Source organism: Schistocerca gregaria, chromosome 3 (assembly GCF_023897955.1).
Source record: "Schistocerca gregaria isolate iqSchGreg1 chromosome 3, iqSchGreg1.2, whole genome shotgun sequence".
Lineage (NCBI taxonomy): Eukaryota > Metazoa > Arthropoda > Insecta > Orthoptera > Acrididae > Schistocerca > Schistocerca gregaria.
Genome location: NC_064922.1, coordinates 739,992,616 through 740,013,166, shown reverse-complemented (window position 1 = coordinate 740,013,166; position 20,551 = coordinate 739,992,616). Strand labels below are relative to the sequence as shown.

At 45.6% G+C, this 20,551-nt stretch overlaps 1 non-coding gene across 1 annotated transcript; it reads right to left on the bottom strand.

Moving 5' to 3' along the window:
- Positions 1–10,438: 10,438 nt before the first annotated feature.
- Trnas-aga (transfer RNA serine (anticodon AGA)) lies at positions 10,439–10,513 on the bottom strand. Its single transcript has one exon. It is a non-coding gene; the product is annotated as a tRNA-Ser (tRNA).
- Positions 10,514–20,551: the final 10,038 nt, after the last annotated feature.

Here is a 20,551-nt window from a genome sequence, read left to right as displayed (position 1 = left end):
TGTGCTTAAGGTGTACACTCTCAGAAATTATTTCATGCAGTCAGGGCTTACGTTTGATACTATAGCCTGATACTCGCTGTTCAATGTCTGGCTTTCTTTCTTGATGTATTTGCACCCCGAATCGTGGGTCTGGTCCTTTTTATTTCGCATTTCGTCAGACATGATAACTAGACTAAAAACAACAAACAACGATGGTAACCAAATACGCACGTTTCATACATAGCACTAGCCAAACGCTACTGGATCGTGTAGCGTGCAGTGCGATTCTGCGCCACATATTCAATTATCATCATCACAGAAATTGACCTACAGTAGATAAGCTTCATACGACACTGAATCTGACGGAAGTTTTTGAAGGCAGCTAATAATCATTGCGACTGGATATGTAGAAGAACAAAATAATATAAGGCTGAAATGGCATTTGGTACTGTAACCTAGCGGGTAAGTAAAAGTTCAGACGTACAGAAGGTCGCAGGTTCGTATTTTGGCCGGTGATATTTTATTTTTTATTTTTAAATCTTTATCAAAATTGCTTTATTATTTATTTTCATATTAATTCCTTTAAACGTGATTTATTTCTGTATTCTACATCTACATCTACATGACTACTCTGCAATTCACATTTAAGTGCTTGGCAGAGGGTTCATCGAACCACAATCATACTCTACTATTCCACTCTCGAACAGCGAGCGGGAAAAACGAACACCTAAACCTTTCTGTTCGAGCTCTGATTTCTCTTATTTTATTTTGATGATCATTCCTACCTATGTAGGTTGGGCTCAACAAAATATTTTCGCATTCGGAAGAGAAAGTTGGTGACTGAAATTTCGTAAAAAGGTCTCGCCGCGACGAAAAACGTCTATGCTGTAATGACTTCCATCCCAACTCGTGTATCATATATGCCACACTCTCTCCCCTATAACGTGATAATACAAAACGAGCTGCCCTTTTTTCCACCCTTTCGATGTCCTCCGTCAATCCCACCTGGTAAGGATCCCACACCGCGCAGCAATATTCTAACAGAGGACGAACGAGTGTAGTGAAAGCTGTCTCTTTAGTGGACTTGTTGCACCTTCTAAGTGTCCTGCCAATGAAACGCAACCTTTGGCTCGCCTTCCCGACAATATTATCTATGTGGTCCTTCCAACCGAAGTTGTTCGTAATTTTAACACCCAGGTACTTAGTTGAATTGACAGCCTTGAGAATTGTACTATTTATCGAGTAATCGAATTCCAACGGATTTCTTTTGGAACTCATGTGGATCACTCACACTTTTCGTTATTTAGCGTCAACTGCCACCTGACACACCATACAGCAATCTTTTCTAAATCGCTTTGCAACTGATACTGGTCTTCGGATGACCTTACTAGACGGTAAATTACAGCATCATCTGCGAACAGTCTAAGAGAACTGCTCAGATTGTCACCCAGGTCATTTATATAGATCAGGAACAGTAGAGGTCCCAGGACGCTTCCCTGGGGAACACCTGATATCACTTCAGTTTTACTCGATGATTTGCCGTCTATTACTACGAACTGCGACCTTCCTGACGGAAATCGCGAATCCAGTCGCACAACTGAGACGATACCCCATAGCTCCGCAACTTGATTAGAAGTCGCTTGTGAGGAACGGTGTCAAAAGCTTTCCGGAAATCTAGATATACGGAATCAACTTGAGATCCCCTATCGATAGCGGCCATTACTTCGTGCGAATAAAGAGCTAGCTGCGTTGCACAAGAGCGATGTTTTCTGAAGCCATGCTGATTACGTGTCAATAGATCGTTCCCTTCGAGGTGATTCATAATGTTTGAATACAGTATATGCTCCAAAACCCTACTGCAAACCGACGTCAATGATATAGGTCTGTAGTTAAATGGATTACTCCTACTACCCTTCTCTGTCACGTCATTTTCATAAACGTGCTGACTTTTTTATTCGCTCTTACTTTTTTTCTTCCTTTCATTCTAATTTAGTCTGTATCACGTATAACGTATTACCGAGTGCCAACCAGGACTGTTCATCAGTTGGTATCGCATCAGCAGGTATAGCCATTGTGTGATTAGTTCAAGATAGCCAATGGAAGTCAGAAATTATAGTTTGGTTTTAGTGCTGGAACTGTAATTTTCCTGTCTTTAGTTTGCTCGTTATAAACGTAAATAGTTCGTGTGGCTACGGCCTTCCATCGCGTATAAAGGAAACCTGGTGCAAGTCTTTTTAGGTGACGGCTCTTTGACGACTTGCGCGTCGATGAGGATGAAGTGATGACGAAAACAACACAACACCTAGTCCCCCGCCGGGAATCGAAGTAGGTCCCTCGGATGGCATTTTGCCGCGCTGACCACACAGCTGTTGAGGGGGACAGTGTGCTCGCTGAGGTTAGCTTTAACCACCGTGAACAAACCGAACGTGATTCATAGTTCTGCCGGAGGTCGTTGACCGCATTCTTCTCGGATACATTGCGTAAAGCCTGCTGTGGAAAGAGAGTGTGGCATTCCCGTCATACCTGGCGGCAGCCGCTTCCAACATTGCTTGGCGTTACATGTAACAGCATTTGAAGACTTGTGAAGCGACCCATCTTGCTTACGCATTACCTTTCACCGATCGTCAGCCGTTGTTGCAACACTGTAGCGGCAAGTAACAGACGTCAGTTAGCGAGTAATTTTAATCGGACTATAGTAAACTTCTGTTACAGAGGTACGGCCTTTTTGCCTGTGCTACTGCTTCTTGTATCTTCCTCGCTTCATAGACAGTTTTTTTTTTCTTCCGCGATAGTTCAGTTCCTCCGTTTCGCCTACTGCAAATGACTGGGACGACACCAGCAGCTGCCATGCAGCATTCCTTCAACCACCGTGGTTATGGGACAGGGGCAGGTTAGATATTAACTAAAGAAAAATCACCAAATAGCCGTAAGTTTTGAGAAGCTTTTATTTTATTTAGACGATCAGTTTCGGTATCATTAATGCCATCTTCAGGCAAATACGCACTCTATGTATACAGAATCAGATACACTAAAGAGCCAAAGAAACTGGTACACCTGTCTAACATCGTGTAGGGCCCCTGCGAGTACGCAGAAGTACCGCAACACGACGTGACATGGACTCGACTAATGTCTGAAGTAGTGCTGGAGGGAACTGACACCAGGGTTGTCCATAAATCCGTAAGAGTACGAGGGGTTGGAGATCTAGTCTGAGCAGCACATTTCAAGACATCCCAGATAATATCAATAATGAAACTTCCTGACAGATTAAAACTGTGTGCCCGACCGAGACTCGAACTCGGGACCTTTGCCTTTCGCGGGCAAGTGCTCTACCAACTGAGCTACCGAAGCAAGACTCACGCCCGGTACTCACAGCTTTACTTCTGCCAGTACCTCGTCTCCTACCTTCCAAACTTTACAGAAGCTCTCCTGCGAGACATGCAGAACTAGCACTCCTGAAAGAAACGATATCAATATCAATAATGTTCATATCTGGAGAGACTGGTGATCAGCGGAAGTGTTTAAACTCAGACGAGTGTTCCTGGAGCCACTCTATAGCAATTCTGGACGTTTGGGGTGTCGCATTGCCCTGCTGGAACTGCCCAAATTTTTCGGAATGTACAATGAATTCGAATGGATACAGGTGTTCACACAGGATTCTTACGCACGTGTCACCTGACAGAGTAGTATCTAGACGTATCAGGGGTACCATATCACTCGAACTACACACGCCTCACACCATTACAGAGCTTCTACCAGCTTGAACAGTCCCCTGCTGACATGAAGGGTCCATGGATTGATATGGATGTCTCCATACCCCCACACGTCCAACCGCTTGATGCAATTTGAAACGATACTCGTCCGACCAGGCAACATGTTTCCAATCATTAAATGTTCAATGTCGGTGCTGACGGTACTAGGCGAGGAGTAAAGCTTTCTGTTGGGCAGTCATCAAGAGTACACGAGGGGTATTTCGGCTGCGAAAGCCCATATCGATGACGTTTCGTTGAATGGTTCGCACACTAACACTTGTTGATTGCCCAGCATTGACATATGCACCATCCGGCCGGTGTGGCAGAGCGGTTGTAGGAGCTTCAGTCCGGAACCGCGCGACCGCTACGGTCGCAGTTTCGAATCCTGCCTCGGGCACAGATGTGTGTGATGTCCTGAGGTTAGTTAGGTTTAAGTAGTTCTAAGTTCTAGGGGACTGATGACCTCAGATGTTAAATCCCATAGTGCTCAGAGCCATTTCAACCATTTGAAATCTGCACCAATTTGCGGAAGGGTTGCACTTCTGTCACGTTGATCGATTATCTTCAGCCGTCGTTGGTCCCGTTCTTTTTCTGGCCGCAGCGATGCCGGAGATTTGATGTTTTACCGGATTCCTGATGCTCACAGTACACACGTGAAATGACAGGACGGGAAAATCTCTACCTCAGACATGCTGTATTCCTTCGGTCGTGTGCCGACTATAACACCACGTACAAACTCATTTAAATCTTGATTACCTGCCATTGTAGCAGCAGTAGCCAATCTAACAACTGTGCCAGATACTTGTTGTGTTATATAGGCGCTGCCGACCGCAGTGCCGTGTTCTGCTTGTTTACGTATCTCTGTATTTGAAAACGCATCCCTACACCAGTTACTTTGGTGCTTCAGTGTATGTCGATGCGTGCGTAACTGGAGCCATCAGTATTTGGATTCCGTAAATGTTTTGTAGGATTTGTACTTCGAAGACCTGACAAAAACTCATCTTTGAAATACACACTCTACAAAAATTCACGGAATCCAGGTACTTATGGCTCCAGTTATGCATGCATCTATGTATCTCATTCTCTATACAATGAGTGCATAGGTGCCTAAAGGTGGCATTAATGGGATGCCGAAAGTGGTCGTCTAAATAAAATAACAGCTTCTCAAAACGAACGGCTGTTTGGTGATTTTTCTTCGGTACATTGCAACGCACGGGGGATTTATTGTAGAATTATCGGTATATTGTAAAATATCTATTGGTAGTCTTAGTCGACCATGAGTTGCTATCTGACTTAAGTTGTCTCTGTTTAAACGCGCGGTTATGCCCCCAGTATCATTTACATCGAAATTACCATTACAGTCTAATTATTAAACAAAAATATGCTGATTGCTAGCTACGAAATCAATAATGCGGTTATTAGCATGTGATACCAAATTAAGATTTATTCAGGAAACAGGATGAGCAATATTTCTAGCCTAACATGGCAATCCAATACACTTGCTAACCTAACTAGCCTATCATTGGCACAATGCATCCTATTTCCTAACTACTGAAGTCAACACTGAACCCGCAAGTTACTCTTTTGAAGTTCTGCCTGAACGGACACAGACTCAGAGAGCGCCAGTCTAAGAGCTAGCGGAATACGAACTCATTTATAATTACAGTGCCCTGCTTTGGCTGATGATTGCTAATATCACCGTAATTCTCTGTGTTGATTACGACGGTCGGTCCAGCCAACATCGTGATGCCGTCTTTCCCGTGAGCGGGCTTGGCTTTAATCTCCAACGTGGACGAGATTTGCGTCCGTAAACTCCTGTACGCAAATGTTCAATTGCGGAGTCCTTCACTAGTCAATACGCAAGCTACTTGCACATATTCCAAGAGTAGTTGGTCGACTGAAATGCGTGGTAGCAAAGGTACACTTCAGGTTGCATATGAACACCACAAATTAGTACAAATTTGTTTCACTCCTCAGAGGAACAGATAATGGTACGTGTGTTGAGTGGTATGCTCTAAACAATTCAGACTTGGAGAGTAACCACTGGACTCAATGCCGGTTACTTCTGCAACCTACTTCTCTCCACGCTCTCCAAGCAGGACAGCCAGGCACCGCGACTGCTCTCCTCCACAGTCGTCCACAGAGTTCTCCTTTAGAGTTTTTGCAAACCTGGCCGTTCTTCGCCACATGGATCCGTGCGCGTTGGTAGCCAATCACTACACAGACTACCATGTATCCGTGCGCGTTTGTACCCAACCACGACAATGAATTCTCCCGCGGTTACTATTGCCGCCAAACTTTTAATATGTATCTCTACGCGCTCTGCGCCAATCCCGTCACAGTCTTCCGCAAATTTTCCACTGTGGCGCGAAATCGTCTTTCTCTCTTTCGCATATAGCTCCTTCTCACTTCTTGTTGTGGTGGCCCAGCCTCTCCCAACGTCTTTGGTGGTCTGAAGTGCCAGCCGACAATGGGGTCCGGCCGCGGGCATCCCGTTAGTTTTACTTGACATAAACACCTTCCTTAGGGGTTCGGATCGTGTTCCAGCCTCTGCGACCATCTCCTTAGACGGACATGACACACACAACTTCCTTTTTTGTGTCCATTCTCTCCTACCGGTGGGCCAATTATCAATTATCATTCGGTGTATTAGTACTGATTTATCATCATGTAAGGTGCAAAATCTGCAACCTTACAGCATTTCCTAGAAATGTCAGCTACGAGTGCAGAGCGCAGTGATGACACCGCGGTCTATTTGGCATTGTTCAGTTTGTTGATGGCGCCACTGGAGGAGGTCGGAGCGTACGGTGTGTGTGTGCGCTGCTAATAGCCTCAGGGAGGCTGAAGGCGGCCTGGCCGACGCCCCAGCCGCAGGCGGACCGGCCGGTGTGTTTTTCCCTGCTGGGCGCGCCAGCTTTCATCTGTCGGTTAGGCTCCCAGCGCCGCAGTACAATTTGAACTTGGCCGTCCCGCGGGGCCCATCGCGGCGCGTACAACACATGAAACCCATGCCAATTGAGCGCCGGCCCTCATTCCCCAAGACGGCGCCCCGCCCCGCCGCCAGAGACTTTAATTCGCTTTTTACCGGCTGCTGCCTCTCCGCCGGGTTCTTCTGTTTTCATTTGGACCCGGCCGCCCTCGCCGCCTCTCGTTACGTCCTGTCTTCGGCACGTTCGCGGTTTTTGTGCGATCCCTCCATCCCGTGCAGTTCGGCTCTATCGTACGAAGCGAAGTACCTGTGTACAGTCTTCATTTACGGGGATTCTCTGCAGTCGTCATCATTGTCAGTATTACTAAGTGTTCTCAGTTTATAAAAAAAGTGGCATTTTATAAAACCGTAGAAGACAAAACTTTATTAAACTCATTACGATTAGGAAATGCACCGTGCAATACAAAGCTGTTTTGAGTTTTATTCCGAAAATCGATTTCCGTCACAATCTGTCCAGGCAAAGGTCATCTGTACCAAAGAAAAGCAAGAATACATCAAATACAAACAGTAACTGTACTTAGTGCCCTAATTACACAAATAATACATTTAAGAAAGATACAAATCGAACTGAGCTTTCTTCTTCTTCCTTCCAAGTGCTACAGGAGGTTCAAAGTGGCTCTGAGCACTATGGGACTTAACTGCTCAGGTCATCAGTCCCCTAGAACTTAGAACTACTTAAACCTGACTAACCTAAGAACATCACACATATCCATGCCCGAGGCAGGATTCGAACCTGCGACCGTAGCGGTCACGCGGTTCCAGACTGTAGTGCCTAGAATCGTTCGGCCACCCTGGCCGGCGTTACGGGAGGGGCGTGTACCTTGAGCCGGCATATACCTTGAGCCAGTCTTATATTTCTGGTGTTTACTCTTTATGTTCAGTCTTTTTCACACCAAAGGTTGCCGCGCGGGGTAGCCGTGCGGCCTAGGGCGCCTTGTCACGGTTCGCGCTGCTCCCCCAGTCGGAGGTTCGAGTCCTCCTTCGGACATGGGTATGTGTGTTGTCTTTAGCGTAAGTTAGTTTAAGTTAGATTAAGTAGTTAGTAAGGCTAGGGACCGATGACTCAGCAGTTTGGTCACATAGTCCTCACCACAAATTTCCAATTTCTACACCAAAGGTTGTCTACTATTACATGGGTACAGCCAGTTGCTGTTACAGTAGCAAGGAGCAATTATTTCAATCTTCTATATATATCACTGATTTTTCACCTAAAAGTAATTTTTTCTTTTCTTATCTCAATGCCATTCCAGCTCTAGATGCACGAATAAAAAGCTTAAGTGGTTAAAACACTCTAAGACAAAAAGGAAAGAACTCTGCACCACGAAGGAGTGCATAGTTACTTGACTTATTCTTCAAGGTTTTATTGATGGTTCCACATATGTGCAGAAATCTATTGATTTTATACTGGTCATTCCATTTCGTATCCCGTCAAAGTATGAGTTGGCCTACTCCAGCAGTAACTCACTGATATAATAGTCATAGGATACTACGTTTTTTCGCTTTGTGAAGTGCAAAATCTTATACGTCTGAACATTTAGAATCTCTGCACCAAGTTGAAACATTACCAAGATCTGACTGAATATTTGTGAAGCTTCTCTCAGGTGGTACTTCATTACAGACAGCTGCATAATCTGCAAAAAGCCTGATTTTACTATTAATATTGACCGCTAGGTCATTAATATACAACATGAATATCAAGGGTCCCAACATTCTTCCCCGAGGCACACCTGAAGTTGCTTCTACGTCTGATAATGACTCTCCGTCCAAGATAACAAGGTTCAGTCGTGGGTAAAGCAAGTGGTAGACTTAGGTGTATTGGTAGAATATTGGAAATGTGCACGCGGGCTAGAAAAGAGATTGCTTACAAATCAGTCTCGTGATCTGTTCTAAAATATTACTCAAGCGTGTGGGACCCGTACCAGATAGGACTGACAGGGAATATTGAATGTATAGATAGGACAGCAAGAATCGTCACAGATTGTTTACCCCTGGGAGAGTGTCGCAGAAATACTGAAGGAACTGAAGTAACAGACTCTTATTTACAAGAACTGGCTTTAAATATTTACTCTAAGAATATACTACAACCCCCTAAGTATCGCTCACGTAGGGATCGTGAGGACAAGATTAGAATCATTACTGCAGGCAGAGGTATTCAAACAATCATTTTTCCCGCGCTCCACACGTGAATGGAACAGCAAGAAACGGTAATAACTGGTGCAAAGAGATGTACCCTCTGTCGTGCACCTCAAGGTGGTTTGCAGACTATAGATGTAGTTATAGATGTAGATTTAGAATTCCAGTCACGGTGAACATGTACAAGCCTTCAGGAAAAGAGACGTTTCAAGTCCGAAGAAAAAAAATGTAGGCTTTAAAATTTGATGTCCAAACAGGAATATTGCCTAAGCCTTTAAGTGACCAGGATGATCACCTAAATGAATGAAAAGAACCAAAACTATACTCTCCCTTCGTAAAATACCCCATGTAATGATCCACATGTGTTTGTTGTTAGCTGCAATACGAGACTCACAGTTGAAATTTAGTTATAAAATGCCATTGGGCTACATTAAAACACTTTAATGAAAGGCATATTTAATAGAAATGGTTGTAAGAGTGATTAAGAGAAATACGTGATATGGTCAGGATGTTGGGTTACATACAGAGACAACACGGGACCCGGAAGAGCAGCTGAACGGAATGGACAGTGTCTTGAAAGGAGGATATAAGATGAACATCAACAAAAGCAAAACAAGGATAATGGAATGTAGTCGAATTAAATCGGGTGATGCTTTGAGTATTAGATTAGGAAATGAGGCGCTGAAAGTAGTAAATGAGATTTGCTATTTGGCGAGCAAAATAACTGAGGATGGTCGAAGTAGAGAGGATATAAAATGTAGACTGGCAATGGCAAGCAAAGCGTTTCTGAAGAAGAGAAATTTGTTAACATCGAGTATAGATTTAAGTGTCAAGAAGTTATTTCTGAAAGTATTTGTATGAAGTGTATCCATGTATGGAAGTGAAACGTGGACGATAAATAGTTTAGACAAAAAGAGAATAGAAGCTTCGAAATGTGGTGCTACAGAAGGATGCTCAAGATTAGATGGGTAGCTAGCATAACTAATGAGGAGGTATTGTATAGAACTGGGGACAAGAGGAATTTGCGGCACAACTTGACTAGAAGAAGGGATCGGTTGGTAAGACATGTTTTGAGGCATCAAGGGATCACCAATTTAGTATTGGAGGGCAGCGTGGAGGGTAAAAATCATAGAGGGAGACCAAGAGATGAACACACTAAACAGATTGAGAAGAATGTAGGTTTGCAGTAGGTAGTGGGAGATGAAGAAGCTTGCACAGGATAGAGTAGTATCAAACCAGTCTCTGGACTGAGGACAACAACAACAATAACACTTACCTGAGTTATTTCGTGTGCAGGATGTGCTGAGGGCATGATCAAGGCGGGATGTGGGCGTCCAGGAAAGTAAGGAAACTGATATATTAGAACAAGAGATGTTCTAACAGATTAACTGGAGTTAATTTCGGCACAGCTACTGGTAAAGGGTACAGATGTGACATGTGGAAGGCCACCAACAGCTAGACTGAGGGCGTAGTTCCCAAAAGAGGAGTAGAAAGACACAACTGGTGGGCTCATATGTGGATAGGAATGAGATTTTCACCCTGCAGTGGAGTGTGCGCTAATATGAAACTTCCTGGCAGATTAAAACTGTGCGCCGGACCGAGACTCGAACTCGGGACCTTTGCCTTTCTCGGGCAAGTGCTCTACCAACTGAGCTACCCAAGCACGACTCACGCCCCGTCCTCACAGTCTTACTTCTGCCAATACCTCGTCTCCTACATTCCAAACTTTACAAAAGCTCTCCTGCGAATCTTGGAGAACTAGCACTCCTGAAAGAAAGGATATTGTGGAGACATGGCTTAGCCACAGTTCTGCAAGGTTCGCAGGAGAGCTTCTGTAAAGTTTGGAAGGTAGGAGACGAGGTACTGGCAGAAGTAAGGCTGTGAGGACGGGTCGTGAATCGTGCTTGGGTAGCTCAGGTGGTAGAGCACTTGCCAAAGGCAAAGGTCCCGAGTTCGAGTCTCGGTCCGGCACACAGTTTTAATCTGCCAGGAAGTTTCATGTGGATAGGAATTTGGATTGAAGAGGGAGGCGTGATAGAGTAGTCCATGCAATTTTGCGAAGTCACTATGCCGGGATGGCGTAGTGGTCAGCTCATCTGCCTCACGAGCAGGAGACCCTTGGTACAAATTTTCATCCATCGCCTTAATCTTCGTGTACGTCTGAGATGTGAAAAGGTCTCGGGAACCATATAATTTCATTTGATAACAGCACCTACGCCTGGGTGTCGGGCAGGATCCCACTTCTCATTCGATTTTGACGTGCTATTCCTTTACAGTTAGACAGCCTCGGCAACGCTGTTTGAGTTTAGGGTGAATACCGCGTGGGCTGAGGCGTGAATGGGAATTTGGATTGACGAGGGAGCCGTGCTGGGGCAGTTCCTGCAGTTGTGCAAAGCTGCTGTGCCAGGGTGGTGTAGTGGTGAGTGCATCTGCCTAGGGAACAGGATACACGGATTTGAATTCCGGCTTTGGTACAAATTTTCATTCGTCGCTTCAGTCTGCATGTATACATCATTGAAGTTTGAGGCTTGATAAGTTCTCTGGAACCACATAGTTTCACCTGATTACATCTGGTTAGGTCGAGAGCTGGCTACCGCTAGAACGCCTGGACAGCCCCGGCGACACACAGTAGGGCCACCGCGTGTCCTCCACGTGATCGTTCACAGACCTCTGACTGGATGCTGCAGGGTAATTTGCAAACGTGCCCTCGTCAGCGACGCTTTACTAAAGCGTCACTCCGTCACCAGTAGTCGCTGAGAGAACTATATCACGTGGCCTAGGCGTGGGTAGCTGGCAATATCTAGTGACATCTGGTATTGTTCTGGCACAATCCTAGACACAACTTTAAAATGAGACACAGTTCCATCGCATCAGAACAAAAAATAAAACTTTTCCCCCCAGTATGGCAGTCCTCCAGACCCAACCGGTACCAGATTCACGAGTCTGTAGATGCGGTGTCGGACAAACGAATCAAATTCTTTTGGTGGAGTATCAGAGAATTTAGTCGAATATTCTTGTGGTTATAGGCAAGTGAACATCCTGAAGGAATTTTTCTGCATCACTGAACTTTTGTTCACGCACTGTACAGATCGATATGATGTGGTCGAGACACATCTAAAACTGGTAGCGCCTTACTGTCACTCTGTCACGCCTTCACATCGACCTTTCCTATTGCTCTGATTCCAAACAACTGACAGGCTCGCACACACACACACACACACACACACACACACACACACACACACACGCACGCACGCACCACTTCTTTGCTACGGCTTACGCTAGCGGTGGAGGCTCACGTGAACGCCTGCTAACAGTCCAACTCTATCTACAGCGTCCCAAGACAACCAGTGTTTTCTTTTAAGCGGGTGGCCGGACGAAATATTGATAGCGCAGCAAAATTCTTTACTTGTGAAGTATTATTCAACATTATAACATCAATGGGACAGAGCTGAAATAATTTACTCATCAAATATATTTTGCAATCACTGCAACGCTCCTTCTTTCTACCTGGAGTTACCAGGACGAGTCTGTAAAGGAGACTCAGTTGTTAGGACTGGTGGGGTCTAACTTTAAAACTTTAATTCCAGTCGTGCTTGTGGGTGAACACACGCCGACCACCTAGCTGCTTGTTCCGACTCAGCTGCAAAGTGGACTTTAAAAAAAAAAAAAATCTTATGGGACTTAACTGCTAAGGTCATCAGTCCCTAAGCTTACACGATAGTTAACCTAAATTGTCCCAAGGACAAACACACACACCCATGCCAGAGGGAGGACTCGAACCTCCGAAGGGACCAGCCGCACAGTGGATTATGTTAAATGGGATTCTTCTTCCTCTAGTTTAGCCGTATCGAGATCCGTTCTCTTTGACCTCCACTATCGTAAGGTCTTGTCTGTAACCTTAATGAGAAACCCTCACTAGCTTTTATTACCCAGGCCACGTCAACCTGCCTTTTCTAACGAGATTGTTACCGCTCGCTCTCCTTATTTCTTGAGTTTTTATGATGGATGTCTCACGTGACAAGAGCCCTTTGGCTTCATTCAGTGTACTTAATCAGCATGTAATGTAACAAGGTCCATAATAAATTGTGAAGAAGTTCATTTGAACATTGTCAGGACCTATGTCAAGGATCCCAATAATTCTCTACTGAGAACTGATTGGCAGATTTTTTTCGACTTCTTCAAATTTCGCTATAGGGGTTTCAGGAACCTTCCTCATCAAAACCAACAGTTTTACGGTGAAAGAAAAAATTCTTTGCAGCAGGCTGCATAAAAGATAACTCCCGCTCAGTGCGACCACAAAAATGACTGGTAACGTGTATGGAGGCTGCAGCATCTGTCGAACGTTCACCAAAAAATGTCCGTTCATAGCCATTCGCAGCAACTGGGAATTCCACACTCGACATTAGATATACATATGAAGAATGATTTGAAGTTAAAGGCATTTAAACCGTCGTTTGTAACGAAATGAGTGCTGATCAGACGCAAAAACATCATTAGTTTTTTGGCCGAATGCTCGAAGTCTTTACAATTCTTTCTGGGTAATTGAATTTCTAGCACGAGTGCGCAATATATCGCAGTGAAAAAGTGAGAAACATTTATTTATCGAGTAAAGAAAAACTACATTTTTATGAATCACTTGAACCCAACCTAAGATATGTCATAACTTGGGCTGCAATGTCTGTCGCAGCTCTATACACGATTATTGTCTTCGCCTACAGCCGTTAGCGCTACGCAGTCGAAAGCTGGCAACAGCTCTGTTAACTGTCAGGGATCTTCTTACACATACAAGGTTATTTCAAAACTAAGGAGTCAGTTTCATTAATTTGCATTTCACGATATAGGCTATAAGTGGGACGTGGAAAGTCTACATATCGAAGGAAAGAGGAAGGTTATGGTAAGCTCTAGTTTCGTAAACGGCCTCTAGGTGGTGATAGTGCGTAAACGCCCGCCAGGATGCATTTTTTTCGCGGTTCTGTGAATCATGTTGCGAATCTCACCATACTACATGACTAGTTTATTCCTCATATGCCACGTCGTATGAAGTACCAGTAGGAAGGAGCAACAGCTCATTATGCTGTTAGCGTTAGAGTGCAATTTAATGAGGTATTTCTCGATAAGTCAACTGGATGTGGTCCTGTGCATTTGGAGCGGCTACCCCGAAGTCCTGAACTTGCGACGCAATGCTGAGGAGAATTTTATTTCATATATGGAGGATAATCTGGTTTGAAACAATGGTGTACACACACATATAAATCATAAGGAATAGTCACGCTACATCAAAGCTGTCCTCTGTCAAGATCCCACAATTTGGTATGAAAATAATGGCGTACACACGCATCTAAATCATAAGGAATAGTCACACTACATCAAAGTTGTCCCACAATGCGACCATGCATGAGCGTTAGAGGGTAGTGGGGCTTTGTGATAGCTTTGTAGGTGCCTGGCAGATGCGGTGGGATAGGCGCCTCAATTTCGCGTAAGTACTTCAACCACTTACGTAACGAAATTTTGTAAATATTTCTATAGCAACCCCATAGCGTTGTTGCAGCTATATAGACGATTATTGTCTTCGCCTACAGCCGTTAGCGGTGCGCAGCTGATAGAAGGCAACAGCTTCTGTTAACTGTCAGAGATCTTCCTATACACACTAGGTTATTCAAATATAGGGAGTCAATTTAATTTATTTGCATTTCACGATATATAAGTGGGACGTGGAGAGTCTACATACCGAAGGAAAGAGGAAGGTCCGAAGTTTTGTTAAGGTAACCTCCAGTTTAGTAAACGGCCTCTAGGCGGTGATAGTGCGTAAACGGCCGCCAGGGTGCACGCGCCAATAGGCAGTTGTGAGTAAGATGGCTACAATGCAGCAGAAAATTTTGTGCGATCTTGAGTTTGCGAGAAGTCAGTCAGGAGTTTCAGGGCAGCGGACAATTCGTCTCGAGTCGCCACTGAATCACCAACTGGGAAAAGTGTAAGCCGGTGTTGTAAGCAGTTTCAACAAACTGGACGTCTCTGCCAAGGAAAATGGCAGAGGCGACCTCGTGTGTCAAAGGATGAGGTCAGCTAAATATAGGACAGTTTTGTGTGTAGTTTGTATTGTATTGTATGTTAACCGGGGACCTAGAAACGACGGAGAGGCTCCGTCCCCGCCGCAGCCGCAGTGGGCCACAACCCCACGACGAGTACCGCAGTCCACCCCTCCGTCGCCCTCACCGAACCCAGGGTTATTGTGCGGTTCGGTCCCCGGTGGACCCCTCAGGGAGCGTCTCACACCAGACGAGTGTAACCCTATGTTTGCGTCGTAGAGTAATGGTGGTGTACGCGCGTACGTGGAGAACTTGTTTGCGCAGCAATCGTCGACATAGCGTAGCTGAGGCGGAAAAAGGGGAACCAGCCCGCATTCGCCGAGGCGGATGGAAAACCGCCTAAAAACCATCCACAGGCTGGCCGGCTCACCGGACCTCGACACAACTCCGCCGTGCGGATTCGTGCGCTCCTTACCACTCCGGAAAGACGTGCATTAGACCGCTCGGCTAACCGGGCGGGCGTGTTTGTAGGTTAATTGAACATGTATACCCTGTGTTATAAAAAACTTTGGGACATCCTCCTTTCATCGCTATGTAGAGTGTTCATGTACAATTTATACTTCAGTTATCTTTTTGAATAAGCATATGAAAATTGCCAACTAGTGTCAACCAGATATGCAACATTTCGTATGCAGACGACGTGACAGTCGGTCAACGTTGTAGTTTTCTTCCTTCTACGGGTGTGAGCTGCTGAGGCAGAGAGACTCGGCGCGTCCAGCAGGTGCTGCCGGAAATCTCCGAGGTACCTGCCGACGGTGGTGCGCGACGCTGGGTGGCGCCGTAGGGAGCCGTGCCGGCGCCGCTACCAGAGGAATTCAATTGCGACGGTGGGGGCGCCGGCGCTGCAGCGTAACGCTGAGAAATTTCATCGCGCCAGCGCGGCGCGGCGCGGCGCGGCGCCGCGACGCCTGAGCCGGCGCGCCGGATCGGCCCCCCGAGAGCTGTATGCCGCGCACAACAGCCGCAGCGCCGCCACGCGGGGGCCGGCGGCGCGCGATTGTGCTCACGTCTTCCGGAACGACGCACCGCCTACCCGACACTTCTCACGAAGCACGTGCCGCGCCGCCAGGTGAATTTCCTCCGTGCCCTTCCTAGCCCTCTTTTTCTGAAAGATCAGTCTCGCTCAACGCTGTCACAAAGGATACGGCTACAAGGTACTTGGACATACACTGAAGCGCCAAAGGAACTGGTATAGGCATGCGTAATCAAATACACAGATATGTAAGCAGGAAAAATACGGCGCTGCGGTCGGCAACGCCTATACATTACTGGCCACTAAGATTGCTACACCAAGAAGAAATGCAGATAATAAACGGGTATTCATTGGATAAATGTTTTATACTACTACTGACATGTGATTACATTTTCACGCAATTTGGGTGCATAGATCCTGAGAAATCAGTACCCAAAACAACCACCTCTGGTCATAATAACGCCTGGGAATTGAGTCAAACAGAGCTTGGATGGCGTGTACAGGTACAGATGCCCATTCAGTTTCAACACGATACCACAGTTCATCAAGAGTAGTGACTAGCGTAATGTGAAGAGCCAGTTGCTCTACCACCATTGACAGGACGTTTTCAATTGGTGAGAGATCTGGAGAATGTGCTGGCCAGGGCAGCAGTCGAACATTTTCTTTATCCAGAGAGGCCCGTACAGGACCTGCAATATGCGGTCGTGCATTATCCTGCTGAAATGTAGGGTTTCGCAGGAATCGATTGAAGGGTAGAGCCACGGGTCGTAACACACATGAAATGTAGCGTCCACTGTTCAAAGTGCCGTCAATGCGAACAAGAGGTGACTGAGACGTATGGCACCCCATATCATCACGCCGGGTGATACGCCAGTATGGCGATGACGAATACACGCTTCCAATGTGCGTTCACCGCGATGTCGCCAAACACGGATGCGACCATAATAATGCTGTAGACAGAACCAGGATTCATCCGAAAAAATGACGTTTTGTCATTCGTGCACCCAGGTTCAAATTGTTCAAATGGCTCTGAGCACTATGGGAGTTAACATCTGAGGTCATCAGTCCCCTAGAACTTAGAACTACTTAAACGTAACTAACCTAAGGACACCACACACATCCATGCCCGAGGCAGGATTCGAACCTGCGACCATAGCGGTCGTGCGGTTCCAGACTGATGCGCCTAGAACCGCTCGGCCACATTAGCCGGCCACCCAGGTTCGTCGTCAAGTACACTATCGTAGGCGTTCCTGTCTGTGATGCAGCGTCAAGGGTAACCGCAGCCATGGTCTACGAGCTGATAGTCCTTGCTGCTGCGAACGTCGTCGAACTGTTCATGCAGATGATTGTTGTCTTCCAACGTCCCCATCTGTTGACTCAGGGATCGAGACGTGGCTGCACGATCCGTTACAGCCATGCGGATAAGATGCCTGTCATCTCCGTATTACCCTCCTCAACACACCGATCCATATTCTGCTAAGAGTCATTGGATCTCGATCAACGCGAGCAGCAATGTTGCGATACGATAAGCCGCAATCGCGATAGGCTACAATCCGACTTTTATCAGTCAGAAACGTGATGGTACGCATTTCTCCTCCGTACACGAGGCATCACAACAACGTTTCACCAGGCAACGCCGGTCTACTGCTGTTGGTGTATGAGAAATAGGTTGGAAAGTTTCCTCATGTCAGCACGTTGTAGGTGTCGCCACTGGCGCCAACCTTGTGTGAATGCTCTGAAAAGCTAATCCTTTGTGTATCACAGCATCTTCTTCCTGTCGGTTAAATTTCGAATCTGTAGCACGTCATATTGATGGTGTAGCAATGTTAATGGCCAGTAGTGTATAAGATAACAAGTGTCTGGCGTAGTTATTAGATCGGTTACTGCTGCTACAATGGTATGTTATCATGATGTGAGTGAGTTTGAACGTGGTGTTTTAGTCGGAGCACGAGCGATGGGACACAGCACCTCCGAGGTAGCGTTGAAGTGGGGACTTTCCCGTACGACCATTTCTCGAAAGTACCGTGAATATCAGGAATACGATAAAACATTAAATGTCCGACATCGCTGCGGCCGCAAAAAGATCCTGAAAGAACGGGACCAGCGACGACTGAAGAGAATCGTACAACGTGACAGAAGTGCAACCCTTCCGTAAATTGCTGCAGATTTCAATGCTGGGCCATTGGGCTTTGGCATCCGAAGGCCCACTCGTGTACCCTTGATGACTGCACGACACAAAGCTTTACACTTCGTCTATGCCCGTCAACATCGACATTGGACATTTGATGACTGGAAACACGTTGCCTGATCGGACGAGTCTCGTTTCAAATTTTATCGAGCAGATGGATGTGTACAGGTATGGAGACAACCTCATGAATCCATGGACCCTGCATATCAGCAGGAGACTGTTCAAGCTGGTGGAGGCTCTGTGATGGTGTGAGGCTTGTACGATTGAAGTGATATGGGACCCTTGATACATCCAGAATCTACTCTGACACGAGACACGTACGTAAGCATTCTGTCTGGTCATACACATCTACATCATACTCCACCTAATGGTGTGTGGTGGAGTGTCCTTTCGGTACTACTAACTGATCCCTCCAACCGTGTTCCACTCGCGAATAGTGCGTGGGAAGAATGATTGTCGGTAAGCCTCTGTTTTGGCTCTAATTTCTCGAATCTGCTCCTCAAGGTCATTAAGCGAGATGTGTGTGGAGAGTCGTAATATGTTGTCCGACTCCTGCTGAAATGTACTGTCCCGAAATTTCAATAGTAAATCTCTCTGCGACGCACAACGCCCATCTTGCAACGTCTGCCAGTGGAGTTTGTGAAGCGTCTCTGTAAAGTCTTCTCGGCGACTAAAGGTTCCCGCAACGAAACATGCCTCTTTTCGTTGGATCTTCTCTATCTCCTCTATCAGTCCTACCTGATAGGGATCCCAGATAGATAAACAATACTCACGAATCGGGCGAACAAGCGCCTTATAAGCCACGTTTTTCGTGGATGAGTTACATTTCCTTAAGATTCTGCCGATAAATCTGAGTCTCGTGTCTGCTTTTCCCACTATCTGTTTTTTATGGTCATTCCACTTGAAGTTGTTCTGGATAGTTACGCATGGATATTTTCCGGCAGGCACTGTCTCCGGCTGTTTTTCATCAAAAGTGTGGCTGTACAATAGTGGATTTCTTTTCGTATGTATGCGCAATATGTTACATTTATTTATGTTCAAGGTCAACTGCCAGAGCCTGCTCCATTTATCAACTCTTTGCAGGTCGTTCTGCAAATTCTTACTACGTTCTGGCGTTGCTACTTTAGTATAGACAACTGCATCATCTGCGAATAGCCTTAAAGAGCATACGACGGTTTCTACTAGATCATTTATATCTATTGTAAACAGTAACGGTCCTACCACACTTCCCATTCGTACACCGGATATTAACTTTACATCTGTCGATTTAGTTCCGTTAACAGTGACATGTTGAGTCCTATCTGCAAGCAAGTCTTGAATCCAATTGCAGGTCTGCTCCGATACTCCGTAAGCTCGTATTTCTTTCATTAAACGGCAATACGCGACGGTGTCAAATGCCTTTCTGAAATCAAGGAACACGGCATCAACCTGAGCGCTGTTGTCCACTGCGCTGTGGATCTCATGGAGGAACAGAGCGAGGTGAGTTTCACAGGAACTTTGTTTGCGGAGTCTTTGTTGCTTTTTATAGACAAGATGTTCCTTTTCCAAAAACGTCATAATTCTTGAGCATCAAACATGTTCCATAATGCTACAACAGATTGACGTCACTGTTATAGATCTATAATTGCGTGTATCTGAGTTACGGCCTTTCTTAAAAACAGGAATGACCTGCGCTTTTTTCCAGTCTATCTTTCGTTGCTCAAACGATCTACGATAAATTATTGTTAGAAGGAAAGCAAGTTCTTTGGCATAATCTTTATTGAATCTTATAGGTATCTCATCTGGTCCTAAGGCCTTTCCACTACTAAGCGATTGTAGCTGCTTTTCAGTTCCGCGATCGTTTATCTCAATATCTGCCATTTCGATCTCCGTACGACAATTGAAAGGAGGGACAGTGTTACGATCTTCCGCGGTGAAACAACTTCGGAAGACCGAATTCAGTATTTCGGCCCTCCCTCTCTTATTTTCCGTTTCAGTGCCGGTGTAGTCGCTGAGAGAATGAATAGATGATTTTGACCCACTTACTGATTTTACGTGCAACCAAAATCTCTTAGGGTTTTTCCGCAGGTCGGTCGACAACGTCTTACTTACAAAATCATTGAACGCTTTTTTCATTGCTCTCTTTACACTGATTTTCGCTTCGTTCGGCTTTTGTTTGTCATCTAGGTTTTTACTTCTCTTGAATCTGAGATTAAGTGCTCTTTGTTTACGTAGTGCTTTTCTAATGCGACTGTTAAATCATGGTGGATCTTTCCCATCCCTTAAAACTTTACTCGGAACGGGCATATTGAACAATGCCTTTGAATTTTTTCCATACGTTCTCCTCACATTTGTCCTCATCACCAAATATATGATGCTGACTGCTGAGGTATTCTGAAATTTGTATCCTGTCACCCTTGCTGAGGAAAGAAATCTTCCTCCCTTTGTTAACTTTCCTTGTAGGACCAGTTA